Source organism: Oryctolagus cuniculus, chromosome 10 (assembly GCF_051225735.1).
Source record: "Oryctolagus cuniculus isolate XC-2025 breed Fujian yellow rabbit chromosome 10, ASM5122573v1, whole genome shotgun sequence".
NCBI classification, from domain to species: domain Eukaryota; kingdom Metazoa; phylum Chordata; class Mammalia; order Lagomorpha; family Leporidae; genus Oryctolagus; species Oryctolagus cuniculus.
In genome coordinates this window covers 28,581,774-28,591,036 of record NC_142876.1, presented here as the reverse complement: position 1 = coordinate 28,591,036, position 9,263 = coordinate 28,581,774, and the positions used below count along the sequence as shown (strand labels likewise).

The following is a 9,263-nucleotide window of genomic DNA, read 5'->3' as shown; positions in this document are numbered from 1 at the left end:
CAGTCGCCCATCCGCTTGGCTGCCTCCTGGCCTCTCTCACAGCCCTGGCCTCTGTGGGAGAGAGGCAGCAATTAGCATAACTGGAACAGACTCTCTTTGTCTCCGCCCCAGACTGTGGGATCCAGGCCTCCCCCAGAGACATGCTAATTATGTGGAGGGGACCCTGGGCCCGCTGGCACCCGTCCTTGCTCAAATGCTGCCGCCGCTGATAACAAGCCAGGTGTAGGCTTGCGCCTGAACCAGCTTCCCACTCCTCCCGCACTCAAGCCCTTCCAGTGTGCTCCTGCTCCAAACTCCTACAGTGCCTTGTGGTCAGGACAGCAGCCAGCATCGGCACCGAGCGTCTCCTAGCCTCATCCCCGCCTGGCCTGCGCTTCCTTCACAGGGGACCCTGTTTATGTTTAATTCATCAGCCATGCAATCAATCAATATTTATTAAACTGTTTGCCGGGCACCGTGCCAGGCCCTGGAGGTACAAAGATTAATAAGGTGTCATCTGGGACGAGGTGTGTGCCGCGTGGTTGGGTGCAGGGGGAGACAGCAGAGGGAAGGGTTGCGTGTCTCCGAGGGCTAGAGGGTGGTCTGGCAGTTCTGGGAGCTTGAGGGTGGGGGGACGCACAGAAATGTGCCTGGGGAAGGAGTGGGAGGAGTTGGGGAGGCGTCTTGGAGGAGGGGACAGCTGAAGAGGATTAAGGATGCAAAAGTTTTTTGTTTTTGTTTTTGTTTTTGTTTTTTGGCACACCTGTTGGAGACAGAAGGAAAGGCACACAGGATATCACACGAGTGGAAAGAGGTTAGGGTTTTCTTGAGACTCTGGGTGGCTGAGGTGGCCGGGCCCCTTCAGAGAGGGGCAGAAGCAAAGTGGAGAGGCTGGGGGTGGGTGGCTGGGTACTAAAAAGTGAAGAGGATTTGGGGGTTGACTTGAGCTGCAGGAATGGACGGGAGGGTGCACTGGGAGGGGTAGCCTGGGAAGGTACCAGAAGAGCTGAAGAAGGAGAGTGGGGGAGGGGAGTTGGGGACCACAGCAGCCCAGCATCCAGGGAGGTGCCTGGGCACACAGCAGTGCCAGGGGAGCCGAGATGGGGCAGACAGAGTGAGGACCTGCGGGGATGAGGGAAGTTCTGCTCCACACACGCTGAGTGGCACACACGCGTGGGAAGGGCCTGAGGCTCGGTGGAGCTGACCCTCGGGAAGGTGGACACAGGGATCTGCCGGAAAGGACGGGGAGTTGACAAGACGCCCTGGCGTTGGCGGCTCCACACCCTGGAGCTTTCCAGAACTTGCTTTAGAGGCTGGGCTGATCTGAAATCCAGCTTTGCCGCTCACGAGCGACACAAACTCGAGGAAGCCACAGTCCCCAAGCTGCCGTGCGTTAGCGTCTGCTTTTGTGAAAAGGAACGGAAGTCCTAGCTTACGAGCTTGTAGGGGGACTCTCCTCGTGTCCGGACTGTGTAATTCACATTGGTAAGCCTGGGACGCTGTGGGTACGCGGGTAAGTGGCTTCAGTCTACGGGGAGGGGGCTGCGGGAGCCCTGGGGAGACTGGGTAGCTCAGAAAAAGAAAGGAGGCAAGAAGAGAATCACCCCGAGGAGTCTGGGGTCAGGGACGTGGGAGGCTGAGTGTCAGGGAGACCAAGACAGGAGGGAGTGGCCAAGAGACCCCCGCACAGCAGGGGGCCTGGAAGACAAAGACCCCCGCCTGGAGGCTGTCAGTTGTGAGTTATGGAGATCCCAGTGCAGTGGGGGTGGAGTGTGCAGAACACTGTGGGCGGAGTCGTCCACAAAGAACAGGAGACGCTGCGAAGAAGCACGGCAAAGCAGGTGGGGGGAAGGCTTCCTGTTGTGGGCAAAGCAGATCTCTATCCTTTCGCAGCCCACATTTTATTAAAACTGTTGGTAGGAGGACATCTGCCTCCCCAGCCTTCTCCCAGCAGCCCTGGCGCCCACCCGAGGCTGCGCTTGCACCTGCTCTGCTCCTGGCTCCCCAGCTCCAGCAGAGCTTTAGCCAAGGCCCTGGGTGCTGAGCTGGGAGCGTGGGCTGCTTCTGCGGAAGTTTCCATGTGCCTCGGGAGCACAGGGACTGTTCCTGGAGTGAGTGGCTTTGGCTTCCCTGCACTGGCACAAAATAGGTGCTTCGATGCCTGTGTCTTTTGCCAGCTTGTGTAAGCAAGATATTGGCTGAAGGCTTCTGCTTCCAGTCGCTACCTACCTGCAACTCTCCTGAGTCTGGAGCTGCAAAGCTCAGGGTGACTCCAGCATAACCGAGAAAAATGATGGAAGAGCAAAGGGCTCTGAGGTTTCCCCGAGCACCGACCTGAGGCCAACGCTTTGTGAACAAATGTTCAGGTGCAAGGTCAAGGGATACAGACTCATAGGAGATCACTCACTTGTTCCTGGAACCCGTGGATGCAAAGGTGTAGTAAGTCTTTGCTTGTCACAGAGAGTCTTTTTTTTTTTTTTTTTTTTTTTTGGACAGAGTTAGACAGTGAGAGAGAGAGAGAGAGAGAGAGAGAGAAAGGTCTTTCTTCTGTTGGTTCACCCCCCAAATGGCTGCTACGGCTGGCACGCTGTGCCAATCCAAAGCCAGGAGTCAGGTGCTTCCTCCTGGTCTCCCATGTGGGTGCAGGGCCCAAGCACTTGGGCCATCTTCCACTGCCCTCCCGGGCCACAGCAGAGAGCTGGCCTGGAAGAGGGGCAACCGGGACAGAATCTGGCGCCCCAACTGGTACTAGAACCCAGTGTGCTGGCACCGCAGGTGGAGGATTAGCCTAGTGAGCCGCGGCGCTGGCCACAGAGTCTTAGGAGGGAAGAGGACTCACCAGGGTGGTTCTTGTAAGTGGGTGCTGACCACCCACAGTATCTTCCTCCTCTCTGATGCCTAGGATTTCCCTGTTCTTCATAAGAGTGCATTGCTTGTCCTCACCTGGAGAATCAAGGTGCTATTTTTTTAAAAGATTTTTTTTTTTATTTGAAAGAGTTACACAGAGAGAGAAGAGGCAGAGACACAGAGAGAGAGAGAGGTCTTCCATCTGCAGGTTCACTCCCCAATTGACCCCATTGGCCAGAGCTGAAGCCAGGAGCTTCTTCCAGGTCTCCCATGAAGGTGCAGGGGCCCAAGCACTTGTGCCATCTTCTACTGCTTTCCCAGGCTCATTAGCAGGGAGCTGGATTGGAAGTAGAGCAGTCGGGTCTCGAACTGGTGCCCATATGGGATGCTGGTGCTTCAGGCCAGGGCGTTAACCCACTGTGCCACAGCGCCGGCCCCTCAAGGTGCTATTGCTGCTGCAGGTGGCTCTGATTCTGCTTTCAGATCCCTTCATGTGATTGGGTTTTGACAGGGGAGGTTAATCAAGTGAGATGGAAGAAGAGAGGTCACAGCTCTGGGAGACCCGCGCCTACCCTGCCATCAAGGTCGCTTGCCATCCCATTGAGGAGTCAGGATCTCTATGGCCATGAGATGCTCTAATGACCGAAGGGAGTCTTAGGCGGTTACAAGTCCCTGTAAAGCCATCTCCGCGGGCCCCCATGGGAAGCAGCAGTCTAGACCAGGCCAGGTCAGACCTGCCCTGAAAGTAACCCATAGGCCAGTGAGGCAGACTCAGAGCCCTCCGGCCCCGCCCTGTGCTGGAAGCACCCTCTCAAGGTAATCCAGGACCAGAGCACACCCAGGACTGTAGGGAGGAGAGGCAGTACCGTGGGGGTCCGTCCTGGTGCCTCCTCTGCCTGTTCTATGCCAGAGCATCGGGGAAGTTGTGTCTTCCTTTAGCACCTGAAGATGCCCGTCCAGGACGGCCTCATCGGCGTCTTGGCTGGCGCACAGGGCAGAGGTTCTGAGAGCTTCCTTCCTTCTTCTCTTTGGCCTGGAAGCTTCAGATGGGAAAGTGAGGAAAGAGCTCTGCAAGGGCCTGGGTTTCTTCCCTCCCTCCCTCCCTCCTTCCCTCTCCCTTTCTCTCTCCTTCCTTCCTTCCTTCCTTCCTTCCTTCCTTCCTTCCTTCCTTCCTCCCTTCCTCCCTCCCTCCCTCCCTTCCTTCTTTCCTTCTCTTTCTTTCCTTCCTTCCTTCTTTCTTTCTTTCTTTCTTTCCTTCTTTCCTCTTTCCTCCCTTCCTTCCTTCCTTCTGTTCTTTAAAGATTTATTTGAAAGTCAGAATTACACAGAGACAGCGAGAGTCACCGAAAGATCTTCCATCTGCTGGTTCACTCCCCAGATAGCTGCAATGACTGGGTCTGGGCCAGGCTGAAGCCAGGAGTCAGGAGCTGCTCTGGGTCTCCCACATGGGTGGCAGGGACCCAAGCACTTGGGCCATCCTTCATTGCTTTTCCCGGGCCATTATCAGGGAGCTGGATTGGAAGTCGAGCAGGCGGGACTCGGTGCCCATATGGGATGCCGGCCTTACAGGTGGTGGTTCTATCCATTATGCCATAGCACCAACCCCGGTCCTGTGTTTCTTAAGTGTTTGCATCTCTCTGTGCCTAGCACTGCACTGGGCAAATGGGAGTTGCCCCTAAAATACTTGCTGACTGATGAAATTTCTTGTCAACTGGAAAAAAACAGTGGTGTTTACATTTGCTAAGTGATATACTTTGGAATCTGCCATTTCAGTTGCAGTGGCTGTCGGAACAGTGGGGACTCTGTGCCCCGGACCTCCTACTTCTGCAGATCGATGCACTCCTGGGCCACTTCCTCCCACCACACAGGGGAGCCCAGGGTCCCCTCTGTCTGGTCCACATCAGGCAGGGAGAGCACGTCCTGTGACTTGGTGCGGGCTTGCTTTAGAAAGTGGCGCTTACGTCTTGGCGTTGATGCACCGTTGCCAATGAGCCTGAGGAGGACAAGGGCAGCTTACAGAGAGGCGTTTCTCATGCCTGATGCAGGCACCGCCCTCTCAGAGGGGGAGACCTGGCACGTTCACGGGCGCACGCCGTGGGCTAGGAGTCGGGAGACCTAAGCGCCACTTACGGTCTGTGGATGATTCAACTACCCGGGGTTCAGTTTTCTCTTCCATAAACTGGGAATGGTAATAGATTTGTCCTGGCTTGTTTCGAGGACCCAGTGAGATGCAAAGGGTACAAGAGCCTTAGGAGCTGCCACACGCTGTCCTGATGTATCTTTAGATCAGCCCGCACAGGCCTGCCTGCTGGGTGAGTGGGGTGTTCGTGGGTGTGGGGGGCCCTCCTACGGCAGCGCAGTCTGCTGCCTTGCGTCTCTTGCTCATCCTGCCCTGTGCTAGGAGGCACAGAGGCTAAGCAGCTTCCTTAACTTGTTGCCCTGCTTTCTGCTGAGTGAGCAAATCAAGGAACCCCGGGCTGCACTCTGCCCTCCCCCGCCCCTCCCCCCACCCCAGCAGGTCCGTGGTTGGAGGATGGTCAGAGATCGGCCTTTATCTGTGCCACAGTTCACAGCCTCTCTAACGGGCCGGTCTGGGTGTTGGATTGTTTCCTCCGTGGTGATGATACGATTGGAATGTGGCTCGTCTCTTTGTAGCACTCCCTGCCTGATGTTGAATTAATGAGGAGGAGGAAGACCGGACAAAGCACTCTGTCGATGGGGCACTGCAGGAGGGGGCTCCACATCATGGAAAATAAAATTAAAAGTGAAGTTTATTTTGGTGCAAAAGAAAATGTGAGATCCATGAATTTTTTTTGCAATATGCGTTTTCCATGCACACACTGAAGCCCCCAGTACCAGCCCCCAGAGGTTCTCTTCTGTTAGGGAAGCAGCTGAGTCGGGAGGGGCTGCTGATCCAGAGTTGTCCATGCTGGCCACGCTGTTGGGTTGAAATCCCTCGCCATCATCTTGTTAGACACCTGGGTCGGGGCCAGTGTTTGGCACAATGGTTCAGACGCTGCTTGGGATGCCTGCATCTCGGATCGGAGGGCCTGGGTTCCAGTCCTGCTTCCGCTCCCACTTCCAGCTTCCGGGTGATGTGCAGGCCCTGGGAGACAGCAGTGATGGCTCAAGTGCTCAGGTTCCTGTCACCCGCACCAGAGACCAGGATAGAGTTCCTGGCTCCTGAGCCAGTGGAAGAAGATCTCTCTCTCTCTCTCTCTCTCTCTCTCTCTCTGAATCTCTCCAAATCTCTCTCTGTCTTTCAAATTGATACAAATAAATACAAGTGTAACAAAGCCCACTCATGTGAAGTAGGCTAGTGCCAGAGGAGGGGGAGGTAGGTTTCCAGGGTCGTCTCTGAGCCATGCTGGAGCCAAATGTTGGCATAAAGATTGCGGAATTTAACCAAAAATTTTTTTTTAAATTTATTTATTTATTTGAGAGAGAGAGAGGGAGAGACAGAGAGAAAGGTCTTCTATCCATCGGTTCACTCCCCAAATAACTGCAACAGCCAGAGCTGGGCCGAGCCGAAGCCAAGAAGCCAGGAGCTTCTTCCAGGTCTCCCATGCAGGTGCAAGGGCCCAAGCACTTGGACCATCTTCCACTGCTTTCCCAGACCATCAGCAGGGAGCTGGATCAGAAGAAGAGCAGCTGGAACATGAACTGGCTCCCAGATGGGATGCCGGCACTGCAAGCAGAGGCTTAGCCTACTACACCACAGTGCTGTCCCTGGGAGATAGATTTTTAGCAAGGATACCTTAGGGAACCCACAGGGAAGGGAATTGGGTGTAGCTCCATGGTTAGGGTCCATCAGGATGGCAATGGCCACCGCGAGGGGGGAGCAGCATGGTGTGATGGGGTTCAGTGCAGGGTTGGGAGGGCCCTGGACCTGTGCCAGCCCAGGCCTCTGCACAGCCACAGCATGGTCATTGCTTTCACAGGTCACCCCATTTTTGCCCCTTTGAGTTGGTGGAGGACCATGTCCCCATGGACCTGGAGGCCTGTCCCTTCTGAGGTCAACAAGCTGTCACCTCACGGGCTGGCCAGACACACACCCAGGGGGACTGCCAGCCCTGGGAGATGTTGCTCCCAGACCTCTGTGATGTCTCTTGCCTTCTCTGATTTGGAAAAGCCCCTTCCCAGAGATCATGTCCCCTCCTACTTAGAAAAAAAAAATGGAATGAAAAATCGGAATCGCCAGAAGCCGCTCTTCCCCATCGTGGCCACCCAGCCTCCGGTCCAGGTCACACCCCTTGCTTCTTCTCTGAGTCACCGCGGGGCTGTGTTCCGCCTCCTGTCCAGCTGCCTCCCAGCTCCTGCAGTTTCACACTCTACTGGCCCATCGAGTGTCTTCTCTCTCTTACGCCTAACCTTCCCCTGGGCTAGGTTTTCCCTTGTGTACTTCACGTGGTCAAGCCTCACGCATTAAAAAGATGAAGTCGGCTCTCCCCGACGTGTCCGTCCCCATGTAGCTGCCATTCTCTTTCTCACACCTTCTCAAAGCTGTTTTCAGTCCTTGCCCTCTCCAGCCTCGCTGGCCTCCCATTCATGCCTTAACACAGACCTGTGTGGCTCGCTCAACTCCTCCTGCATCAGAAGTGCTGTTGGTGAGGTAGTGAGGTGCCTTCAGGGGGCAGGTGTTTACCCTAGCAGTGAAGGTCAAGTTAGGATGTGCGTGCCATGTGCCTTACTACCTGTGTTGAGAGCTGGCGCTGGTTCCTGACTCCAGCTTCCCAGCAACAGAAACCTGGGAGGCAGAAGGTGATGGCTCAAGGGATTGGGTCCCTGCCACCCACCTGAGACACCTGGATTGAGTTCCTGGCTCCCAGCCTTGGTCCAGGCCCAGTGTGGGCTGTTGGGGGCATTTGAGGAATGAACCAGTGGGCAGGAGTTTTCTCCATTTGTCTCTCTGTGGTGGAATGAGAAGGCCATGTCAAGATGACCACTGGCAATGGAAACTGCCTGGCAACAGGCTGTGATTGGTTAGGGCATAGACCGCCCCTTGACCAGATTGGCTGCCTTGGCTATATAAGCAGCTGTACCAACTGAAAAAAATGAGTCTGCAGGCTGCTGACTCTGGCCTGCTTCCACCCGGCTCCCGAGGTCTGTGTGGTGACTCTGCGCCTCTTGCCCCCACCACGCTCCTCCTCTCAGAATGAATCTACGACAACATCTCTCCAACCCTCGAATAAATGTTCAAAAATGGGGCTCATTTGTGGGGTGTGAGTGCCCAATCATATAGTAGATGCTCAGCAGGTTTTCTGGTTACCTTCAAAGTTTGCAAAGTTTACTCCAGAGTTTTCTGGTTCCCGTCTTCTCTGTCCTTTCTTCCCTACAAGTGCTCGGAGGGTGGGGGATGATTTCCCCCGACTCAGTACCAAGTTCGAGACAAATAATCCTCTTAGCTTCGTGGAGCAGGCAGTGTTCTTGTTCTGCTCCTCACATGGGTCTGGTTCTTGAGGGACCCGGTGTAAAGTCTCCCGCCTGTCCCCCTTCCCCCAACCCCCCCCCCCCGCCTCGGGGGAACCCTACACTTCCTGCCCCTCTCCATCACCATGACAACTTCTTTCACCCATTGCCATCAGCCACCAGTCCCCGTGGCGTGGGTGAGAGCGAGTGCCTCTCCCTGCACAGATTGCTTCCCGAATCCCTTGGCATCGGAAGGCAGAGCAATCGAGGCAAACAGAAGCTCCAGAGATGGGGTGGTGGTGTAGGGCACCCAGGCCCTTCTTGAAAGAGCCGGTGGGTGATGGGTTTCTCTGACAGGCAGGGCTGACAGGTCAAACAGGCAGGGCAAACACATCAAACAGGAAGTGGCAGTCATCAGCATTCCATCAGCAGGTATGTGGAATATTTGATTTTGGAAAGCTAGAAAAGGAATTCCGTGGCCTGGGGGTTGTCAGACGTCATGGGTTACAAGAGCGAGGCCGCAGGGACTTCAGGCCGCGCAGTGCTCCTCTGGGAGTTAGCCTGCTCTGTGGATTCCATGCTCCGGGCCCAGAGTCTGTCCCCAGCTAGAGCAACGCTCCTGGTCTTGATCAAGAGCAACACGCAGTTGCTGGAAGCCACACTTGAAAGCGGTGATCCCAAACTCGTAGGGGAGCGCAGCTTCCGAATCCCAAGGGAGCTTGTTACACACACACACACACACACACACACACACAGCCCCAGCCCACATGGTTCTGACTCGAGGGGACCACAGGGGGCCCTGAGAGGGAAGGTGCATGCCTCTTGAGCTCACCGAGTGATTCTGCCACACGGCCAGCTCAGGGAACCGCAGCACTCATCAAGCACCGGCTTGGGGTGCTTTCTGTTCCTTCTCCGCGGTGGCTCTCTGCGGGTCGTCGACCTCAGCAGGGTGCTGTGTGTGTGTGAGTGTGTGCTCTTGCACACACATGCTCAGTGGTTGTCAGGCCACTCAGCCCGGGGTGAACAGA

At 55.6% G+C, this 9,263-nt stretch overlaps 1 long non-coding RNA gene across 2 annotated transcripts; it reads left to right on the top strand.

Moving 5' to 3' along the window:
- Positions 1 to 1,320: 1,320 nt before the first annotated feature.
- LOC149123720 (uncharacterized) lies at positions 1,321 to 5,618 on the top strand. Of its 2 annotated transcripts, none has more exons than XR_016215117.1 (3): positions 1,321 to 1,464; positions 5,044 to 5,138; positions 5,482 to 5,610. It is a non-coding gene; the product is annotated as an uncharacterized LOC149123720 (long non-coding RNA). The 2 variants fall into 2 exon arrangements; XR_016215116.1 differs by having other exon boundaries at positions 1,383 to 1,492; positions 5,482 to 5,618.
- The last annotated feature ends 3,645 nt before the right edge of the window (positions 5,619 to 9,263 follow it).